The sequence below is a fragment of the Pongo abelii genome, chromosome 8 (genome assembly GCF_028885655.2).
Source record: "Pongo abelii isolate AG06213 chromosome 8, NHGRI_mPonAbe1-v2.0_pri, whole genome shotgun sequence".
NCBI lineage: Eukaryota > Metazoa > Chordata > Mammalia > Primates > Hominidae > Pongo > Pongo abelii.
Genome location: NC_071993.2, coordinates 68,646,892 through 68,656,990, shown reverse-complemented (window position 1 = coordinate 68,656,990; position 10,099 = coordinate 68,646,892). Strand labels below are relative to the sequence as shown.

At 48.8% G+C, this 10,099-nt stretch overlaps 1 pseudogene; it reads right to left on the bottom strand.

Moving 5' to 3' along the window:
• Positions 1 to 1,273: 1,273 nt before the first annotated feature.
• LOC134762054 (sperm surface protein Sp17-like) lies at positions 1,274 to 2,869 on the bottom strand (annotated as a pseudogene).
• Between the last annotated feature and the right edge of the window lie 7,230 nt (positions 2,870 to 10,099).

Genomic DNA, 10,099 nt, shown 5'->3' with positions numbered 1-10,099 from the left:
GCTGAAATTATAGTTTCTTTATGAAAATCCCACACGCTCACTCCAACCGGGAAAGAAATCCAGGCCCTCCAATCTCCATTCCTTCTTTTTCCTGTAATGAAACCCTGATTTGTAATTGATTTTAACAAAATAAAGACTACATTATCTAGCCTTTCTTGTAGCTGGATGGGTCTTGTGACTGAATTCTGGCCAATAAAATGTAAGAGGAACTGTTGTGGCAACTTCTGGGATGTGCGTTTGTGATTTTTGTTTGTTTGTTTTGTTTTGTTTTGTTTTGAGACAGGATCTTGCTCTGTTGTGTAGGCTGAAGTGCAGTGATGTCATCACAGGTCACTGCAGCCTCAACCTCCCAGGATGAAGCAATCCTCGTACTCAACCTCCCCAGTAGCTGGGACTATAGGCACACACCACCATGCCTGGCTAATTTTTTTTGGTAATTTTTGTAGAGATGAGATCTCACTATGTTGCCCCGGCTGGTGTCTAGCTCCTAGCTTTGAATCCCCCACTTCAGCCTTCCAAAGTTCTGGAATTACAGGCATGAGCCACTGTGCGTGGCCTGGGATGTGTTCTTAAAGGGAGGGGGTACACTTTTCTTATTCCTGTTGGCTGACAGGCAGATGTGATAGCTGGCACTGATGCAATCAGTATGGACCATGTGAAGAGGATAGTGGGGCAACAAAATAGAAGAACTTTGAGTCTCTGATAACTTCATGAATTTGCCATGCCAATCCTGGGCAGTCTGCCTCCAGATTTCAATTGTGTGTATATGTGTGTGTGCAGTGGGGGGAAAAATGCATAAAGAGAGTTATTTTCATTTTCTGTCACTTGCCACAGAACCTAATTCTTTTTTTTTTTTTTTTTTTTTTTTGAGATAGGGTCTCACTTGGCGGCTCAGGCTGGGAACGATCTCTGCTCACTGCAACCTCTGCTTCCTGGGTTCAAGTGATTCTCCCATCTAAGCCTCCCGAGTAGCTGAGACTACAGGCATGAGTCACCATGCTCAACTAATTTTTGTATTTGTTTTGGTAGAGACAGGGTTTTACCATGTTGGCCAGGCTAGTCTTGAACTCTTGACCTCAAGTGATCCACTTGCCTTGGCCTCCCAAAGTGCTGAGATTATAGGCGTGAGCCACCATGCCCGGCCTACAGAACCTAATTCTAATAAACAAACCCATAATTCAGTTCAGCCATGCACCAAAATGGTGGTAGTCAAATACTCCCTTAAAGTATGAGGGAGTCATACTTTTTTTTTTTTTCATGTTTCAGTGGTATGTTTAATTAAACAAATGCTCATGACAGATTTTCACAACAGCAACAAATGTTATTTCACAACATCAAATCTTCCTTACTAAGGAAAAAATGGCAACAACAACAAGGCTGATGGGTTTGGATTATTTTTCATGTTTCCTGGAGGTAAAAGCAGTGTCCTCACTTGTTTTCCTCTGTTTCCTCATGTCGGAGACTGTCTGTTTCCATTCTCTTTACCTCCTCTCTGGCTGTGTGTCCCCAGAAGGCAGCTTGGATTTTGACAGCAGCAACCTCTTCTTTTTCCTTGTCTTCCTCAGAAGAGTCTAAGATGGTGACTGGTGTCTCTTCCTCCTTCCCAGATATTGGAGAGTTTTCTTGTTTAGGATCACATTTCTCAGGTGGTTCTTGCTCCTCGAATGCATGACTGTTCTAGAAGCGGTCTTCTACCTGAGTCCCCCATTCTGCTGGATCAAAAGTGGTTTTCTCTCTTTTCTCTGGAAAGCTCTCAAAATATGCTGCTGAAAAAGCTGTATATTATCTGGTTGCTCTCTCAGAATCTCGTGGGTCAGCTCTTCAAGAAGACTCCCAAATCCTTGCAGAATTCAGTAGTGGGTGTTGGAGAATGGAATCGACATCCTCTTGGTAAGAACTGCCTATGGAGCCTCCTCTTTCTCTGGGAGCTGGTGCCACAGGTCCAGCTTACTTCCTCCTCTGACCTCATGTTCTAGGGATGCATGATCTCTCTCTTCCGGGGCAATTCAGGACCAGCACTGTCCAGCCTGCATCCTTCTTACTGATATCTGCCTTTCTTCCCCTAGGCTTCCTAACACACTGTTCTGGATTCTCTGGTTGAAGGTTCAGCTGTGGCTGCAGCTCTTGACTTGCTCTTGATGTCAGGACACTGGGTTGGAAGTCCGAGGGGCCCATGGTCCTCATCATGTAACCTGGGAGAAGGTTGGGCTTTTACACATGAGTCCTCGTGATTTTTCTCAAACGGATTCTTCCCCATCCCAGCACACACTCTGCAGCCTCTTGACAGAGCACCCATCCATCTAGGGCTGGGGAAAAACCAGAACTTTTTGAGCAGCAAACTCTATACTAGGGTGCTCCTCAGCCCCCATTCCTCCTGATGTCTACCAGAGGTCCAATCCTCTTCCTCTAAGGCTCCAGCTCCTCTTGCCTGAGCTTCCCCCCACTTCTGCTTTCTTTTCTGGGATTTTCGGACCTCCAGGGTCCTGGAAGACCAGGGCAGAGGTCATCCCACCAGAGCATGTATTGGTGACTGCAATCTCTGCCCCTCAGACCCCAGCATTTCCTGAGCATTGTGGGCCATCCATTCATACCCTCAACCAGGCAATCTTGGAGTCATTTTGTGACTCAGCCGCTCTGTCTCCTGGTCACTTAGTCACTCAATCAGCTCTTCGGTAGTTAAATCAACTAACCACTCACATGCTTGGGCCCTTGGCCAGGTGCTCAGATACTTCTTACTCCACCATTTCATTTGCTATCTGTTCATTGATCAGCCATTCACTGAACATGAATGAGCCAGCCCTGTGCTAAGTTAGTGGGGATAAACTCTGTTCTCAACCAGGGCGACTGCCAGTCTGTGTCCATCAGTCATTGGTCTGGCAGTCTGTTGGCTGTTTAACTGATCTATTGGTCAATCAGCATGCCAGCTATTTGATCAATGGCCAGACCCTTGCCCTGGCAGGCACTAGTCCTTGTGCTGAACTCTCAGGGTGTGTAGTCATCAGTCCATTCTTCAAAGGTGATTAGGAGACCTCAAAGCCTCCAGGAGGAGGTGCTCTGGAGCTGTGATGGAAGTTTAGGACGAGTCTGGTTCCTGTGGGGACTGGAAGGCCTGTGGGGCTTGCTCCCAAGGCAGGCCTCAGCTCAGGTGCTGGGAGGTGTGGGGCAGGGGATGCGGTCAGCTCTGTGTGGTGGGTGCTCCTGTCTGAGAACACTGAGGGCCCTGGATTCCAGCCCCCCTTTCTCCCTCCCTCCTGGTGATGGTGCAGACAGACACACACACATGCGCATACACGCACTGATAATCTCACACACGCACACACAGACTCACACAACACACATAAACCCATGAACTCAGATATATGATCACATACAAATTCACAAACACACACACACACACTCATACACACTTTCCCATATGGACTCACACAGGCACCAGCACACACTCATACACACATGGAGTGTCACTTGGGCTTGTCCAAAAGTAAGTTTGTCCCCCATCACAGGCTGGCCTCCACAGATAGCCCCATGCCACACTCAGAGATAGGTCAAGTAGCACTCTTACATCAAGGCAAGTGCCACATGGACACACCTCCCTTGCCACATCCTCACTCCTAGCCCCTAGCTGGGTAGCTACCCAGCCAGGCCCCTAGCAGGGACACAGCCCTGTAGCCCTGCAGCCCAGCACCCAAATGATGCTCTGGCCATGGAGCCCTGTGCACCTCCCCAAAGCCCCCACCTGGTTGGGGGCATGCTCAGTGTTTGAGGAACCTGAGTCCCCACACTGGGGCCACATTCCCTCTTGAGCCAGTTTTCCTCTGAGGTCTCTTGTCCCCAAAGGAGGTGATGCCTCTGGCCACCTCCCTGTCCCCAGCCTCCTGGGCCTACCTGTTGGTCTCGAGTCTTCCTCGCTGACTTTCATCCCTCTGCCTCTCCAAGTCTGATGTTTTTCCTCACACAGATGCTCAAAGGGAACTCGGACACATTTCTGTCCTTGATGCTGAGACCCCATGCTATCCTCCCAGTTCTCTGCTACCAGACCAACCTTCTCGAGATGGAGATAGATGAGGGATGGGGAGCTGGGAATGTCCTTTTAAGGGGGTTCCCTATGGGGCCACGCCAAGGGCAGAGCCTAGGGGAGGGACAAAGAGGTGGCCATCTTAGGGACCCAGAGGCCAGCAAGGCAGTGAGCTGAGAACCAGAAACATGGATAGAGGGACTTGCTACGGCTGGAGAAAGGCCAATCAGGAGACACACAAGAAGGTCACCCAGGTCACCCCTCTTCTGTGTGGCTGGGCACATTCTCTTGGGATGGGAAAAGGGATTCTGGCCCGTCTCAGTTATCTACTGCTACAAGAAAAAGAGTCTCAAATCAAGGGGCTTAAAAACAAGCCCAACTTTTATTTTATTCACAAATTGGCAATTTCGGTGAGGCTTAGTGGGGAGGGCTCATCTTGCTCTGCTCCATTTTGGTCAGCTGGGGCAGCCCAAAGGCTGGGCCAGGAGTTGTCTGAACCTCGTTCACTCATGTGGCTGGCACTTGACACTGCTGTTGGCTTCAGCTGGGGCTGTTGGCCAGAACACTCCCACATGGCTTGTCCTGTGGCTGCATGGCTTCCTCACAGCATGGTGACTGGGTCCCAGAGGTGCGCATTTCCAGAGGAAGCTGTTTCACTGGTTACAACTTAGCCTTGGAAGTCCCATGGCATCACTTCCACTCCAACCATAGTTGAGGAAGGAGTGTCAGCTCCATAGTGTGAGAAGAGTATATGGGATGGGATATATTGGTGGCACCAATGATTGGAAAATACAACTGGCAGAATGACTGTTCTTCATAAACCTTCCTCATGAGTTTCAGCCTCCACCCTTACTCTAGCTTTCTTCTTCTGTTTTTTTTCTCCTTGGGTACACATCACTTACACCCCAGGTTTCAGCTTTCTCTTCTCTGTATACAATTCACAAATTTACAGCTCCAGCCCTGACGCGACGCAGACATCAGAAACTCAAGCCATATAAAACTCTGTCTCCCTGCCAAAGCCTGCTCTCCCTCTAGAATTTCTTCCAGGTACCCATGCGTGGGTTCTACTTCATCCATTCCCCCATTTCTCCTGGTACATGGAACAATGAGAGACTGGAGATGAAGCCAGAAACTACATTTCACAGCCTTTCTTGCAGCTGGGTGTAGCCACGTGACTACGAGCAACTTCTTTCTCATCTGTTTGAAAGGACACTGTGCGCTTCTTCCTCCCTCTACCCTTCTGTGGCTGGAATATGCCCAGATTTGATCAAAAGAATGAGCACAATATCCTAGGGGACAAAGGAGCTCCAAGATGGAAAGAACCTGGGCCCCTGAATGACATCATGAAGCAGAGTAGCCATGGAGACCATTACCTGAGAGAGAAACATCTTTCTGATTTAGGTCCCTGTATTTGTTTTACCATTGTGTAGCCCAATACCTGAGTCTAAAGGCCTCAGGATCTTCTTCGCCTTCCTGCTGTCCATTCCAGCTTAGCCATTCACCAGGTAGAGTCCATTCATTCTACCTTCTCACTGCTTCCTGGAACTGTCCTTGCTTTGCCTGTCCTGCAGCTTCTCCCTTGTTTCCAGCTCTCACTTTCTCCCTCTTAACTATATGACCTCCACATTGGTTTCTTTATATCCAGTCTCTCATTGTTCCATCCCATAATGTTCTTCCTCTGGTCAAAGACCTCTAATGGCTCCCTATTGCTTATTGAAGAACAAGACACCATCTTTCCTGCTTCCATCCCTTTGATCCTGCTGGTCCTTCCTCCTGGATCCCCACATCTGCCATTTTCTAGCCATCAAATGCCTACTCATCATCCAAGCCCAGATCAAGTGCTGCCTCCTCCCTGATGACTTTCACGTGTTTCTATTGGAGTTCATCCTGGGCCTCCACTGATTATATCCCTCATCACAGCCCGCCTTAAGGCAACAGTTGTCTCCATGACCCACTAGACTGGACAGTAAGTTATTTGAGGGCAGAGACCCTGTCCTGGTCATCTTCCCATTGCCTCCACGCCTAAGATAATGCTGTGCATGCAGCAAGTGCTCAATATGTGCTTGCCAGTGAACACTCACTCTCCATGGCTGGAGGCTCACAACTCTGTCTGGGCACTGTTCTTGCCACAGGTGATCAGGGTTGTCTTCCCTCTGGCCTTGAGGTCTTCCCCAGAGAATCCTGGAGTAACTGAGGGGTGCTGCCCTCCTCACACTTCCCTGGGACCTGGGGAAGGAGAAGCTGTGAACATTCTGTTTGCTCTGAGTGCAGAATCTGTGAGTGGAAGTGCACAGGTTTTATTGGCAAGAGCTTTAGAATGAGACAGACCCAGCTTTGAATTTCAGCCCCAACACTTTTCAGCTGTGGGACTTCAGGCATACTGTTTAACCTCTCTGAGTCTCAGTTTTCTCTTTTGTAACATGAGGTTACTGTAGCTACTTATCTCCTACAGGTCTTGTGAAGATATAAAAAGATAATGTAGAGAAAGCACTACATAAAGTATTTGGCACACATAAAGTGCTCACTAAATGGTATCCATAGTCATAATCCAATTTCTTTCTTGATATTCTGTCTGGTAAGAGTGGATCAGGGCAGGTTTCACACTAGGCCTGGTCCATCGGAATCCTTGTTGTCAGATGGAGGTTCTCTGTGGACATGGGTCAGAGGATGTGCCTTGTCACAAATGAGTTGAGTTAGGGCTGGGTTTTGCTGGGTGCTCCCAGAAGGTGGAGGAGAGGGAACAGGGCTGGTGTCCAATGGGGTGAGGGTGAGGGGCTGGCTGTTTGCTAAGCCCAAAGTGGCTGGGTTAAACCAGATCTGGCTGGCAGGAGCCTATAGCCAACGGTACAATGTCAGGGGTAAAATGTGGCAGACTTCAGGGGCTTCCAGGCAGCCGAGGGCTCTCTGCATCAGATGGGCTGCCAGAATCATCCCACAGCGCTCAGTTTCCTCTGGTGTAAAGGATCTGGATCTATGTGGGAGAAGGGGTCCAGGACACCACATGAGCAGGCTTGGTTTCCAGCAGAGGAGAGGTACTGAGGGCAGTTGGAAGTGGCCCACAGACAGTGGGGTCAGAGAGGAAGATTACACTCACCCTAAATACCCTACACACTAATCCTGGGGACAGCAGACCATGTCCAAGTCCTCCTCACTGGCAGGGAGGGGCCACTGATTCGGGGCCTGGATAGCTGGATCTGCAGGTTGGAGCCATTTGGACTAGAACAGGTGGGGCCAGTGATGAGCTGGTAAATGGTGAACAAACAGCTCTTTGGTGGGGGGGAAACTTCCATTTGTGGTACTTGCCCATTGCTGTGGTGTAAATACTCCCACCACGGCTGATTTCAAGCCACTGACGTAACATCACTGAATGAGGAGCTGGGAAGAGATGTGCACAAATGGCTGTTGGGAGCCAGTAGGAGCTGATGCCAGCACACCACTGGGTGGGGTCTGACACCTGCATCTGGGGAGAAAGGCAGGTATCTGTGGCTTCAGTGTACAGAGAAATAAAGGTCACTATGCAGTGTAGGAAAGAGTGAAAGGCGCAAGAATAATAGACCCTGGAGCCTAATACACTATAACAAATCCCAGCTCTGCTACTTCTTGGTTGTGTGGTTTTGGGCAAGTCACTTTGCCTCTTTGTGCCTCAGTTTCCCCATCCATAAAGTGGAGCTAATGATAGTGCCTCCTTCATAGAGTTCCAGTGAGGCTGCACAAGTGTACACTGGGCTGTGGTGGGTTGACAGAAATGTTACTTATTGCAGTTGATCACACAGAGTAGTTGGAATGTCTCATTGGTTAGAATAATTTAGAAAGGAAAACCCAGAGCCCCTCAGGGCATGTCGAAAGGCCCTGCTTTTGTATCTTTAAAATCTTGGATTTCCTTCAAGGTCAAGGATTTAAAATCTGCAGGCCCATGAACTACATGAAATTAAATTTCCCACATTAAGCATGTGGACTCATTTCTGCAAAGAGGGGCCACAGCTTTCATTAATTGTCAAAAAAAGGTTGAGGTTTCTGCATCCTTCCCTCGTCCCGCAAAAGGCTTAAGATCTGCTGATGTGGAGCGTGTAGAATTCCCACACCCTAGGAATTGCCTAATTGCCCCAGAAAGGTTTTGGAGGAGAGAAGATGTTTGTAAAGTGTATGAAAGAAAAATGGCAGAGATGGAGAGACACACAGAGAGTCAGCCGAAAACTCTGAGATGTCTCTGCCTTGTTGAAACCTAAGGCTGGAGGAATCTTCCAGCAACAGGACAACCAAAAGGCTCACATTCATGCTCAGTGCCCCTCCTAGTTCCTGCATTCTCCTTACTCCCTCTAGTTTCCCAGGGGTCTCCTCTTCTCCAAGTCTCCCTCTCCTCCCAGTGCCCTCTTGGACCCAGCATAGGTGTCCCCTGGGCCACCTCTTTGTAGGTGCATAGAGGCAGGGTTAAAATTCGCTCACATGGGCCAGGCGCAATGGCTCATGTCTGTAATCCCAGCACTTTGGGAGGCTTAGGTAGGCAGATGACTTGAGATCAGGAGTTCGAGACCAGCTTGGCCAACATGGTGAAACCCCGTCTCTACTAAAAATACAAAAATTAGCCGGATGTGGTGGCGCATGCCTGTAATCCCAGCTACTCAGGAGGCTGAGGCAGGAGAATCGCTGGAACCCGGGAGACAGAGGTTGCAGTGAGCTGAGATCGTGCCACTGCACTCCAGTCTGGGCGACAAAACGAGACTCCATCTCAAACAAACAAAACAAAACAAAACGAAACAAAACAAAACTCACTCACATGTTGCTAAGATTCAGTGAACCATTTGTCTTCTTTATGGCTGGATTTTGTTTCCTTCAGGTTTCTGTAGTTACACTATAATTATTTAAGGCAAGGTCTGCCTCCGTTTTGGGTTGGAGGCTGTATTCAGTTTTTTATTTTTATTTTTTGAGATGGAGTCTCGCTCTGTCGCCTAGGCTGGAGAGCAGTGGTGTGATCTCCGCTCACTGCAAGCTCCACCTCCTGGTTCGCGCCATTCTCTCGCCTCAGCCTCCAGAGTAGCTGGGACTACAGGCACCCGCCACCACGCCCGGCTAATTTTGTTTTTGTATTTTTAGTGGAGACGGGGTTTCACTGTGTTAGCCAGGATGGTCTCGATCTCCTGACCTCGTGATCCGCCCGCCTCAGCCTCCCAAAGTGCTGGGATTACAGGCATGATTTCTTTTTTTTTTTTAAATCAGTAACATGGAAGCAGGTAGCAGATAGGTTTAATATGCTACTGCCTTTCCACCCAGCTTTGCTTTTCTCCTTTTTTCTTCTTCTTCCTCTTTATTTCCATCTCCCTTTCCCAATATAATTCTTCTTCCTCTTCCCCTCCTCTTCCTCCTCCTTCTCCTCTTCCTTCTTCTTCCTCCCTCCTCTTCCTCCTCTTCCTCCCCCTCCTCCTCCTCTTCCTTTTTCTCCTCTTTCTTCTTCCCTCCTCCCCCTCCCCCTCCTCCTCCTTCTCATCCTCCTCTTCCTCCTCCTCCTCCTCCTCCTCTTCCTCCTCAGGGCCAATCCTACTCTACATCATTGCATTGTACATTGATAGGCACCTAAAATTAACTGAATTGCACCAGCTCTGAATTACTACTTCTGAGGGCTTCTCCAGTAGCACCCCTGCCCACTTTATCAACAAGAATTTGTGTTTAAAAGGAAGAAGTCACCATCCTGTGACCCACCGAAGGTCGGCAACAAGGGGGCTCTCTCTTGACTCTGGCTCTGGGTGACACCACTCGTGGGGTGCAGGGGAGTCTGCCAATATTCTATTCCTACTCCCGCCCCTCTTAGTAACAAAGCCCTTTGTGTTAGCCAACTTGGGCTGCCAGACAAAATACCACAGACTGAGAGGCTTAAACAACAGAAATTTATTCTCACAGTGCTGGAGGCTAGAAGTCCAAGATCAAGGTGCTGTGCTGGCTGATTCTGTTTCTGGTGAGGGCTGCCTTCTTACATGGCCTGCCTTCTATGCATTGGTTGGAGGTGGGAGGTTGGTGGTGTCTCTTCCTTTTCTTAGAAGGCCACAACTCCTCCCAGATTAGGTTCTACCTTTATGGCTTCATTTAACTTTA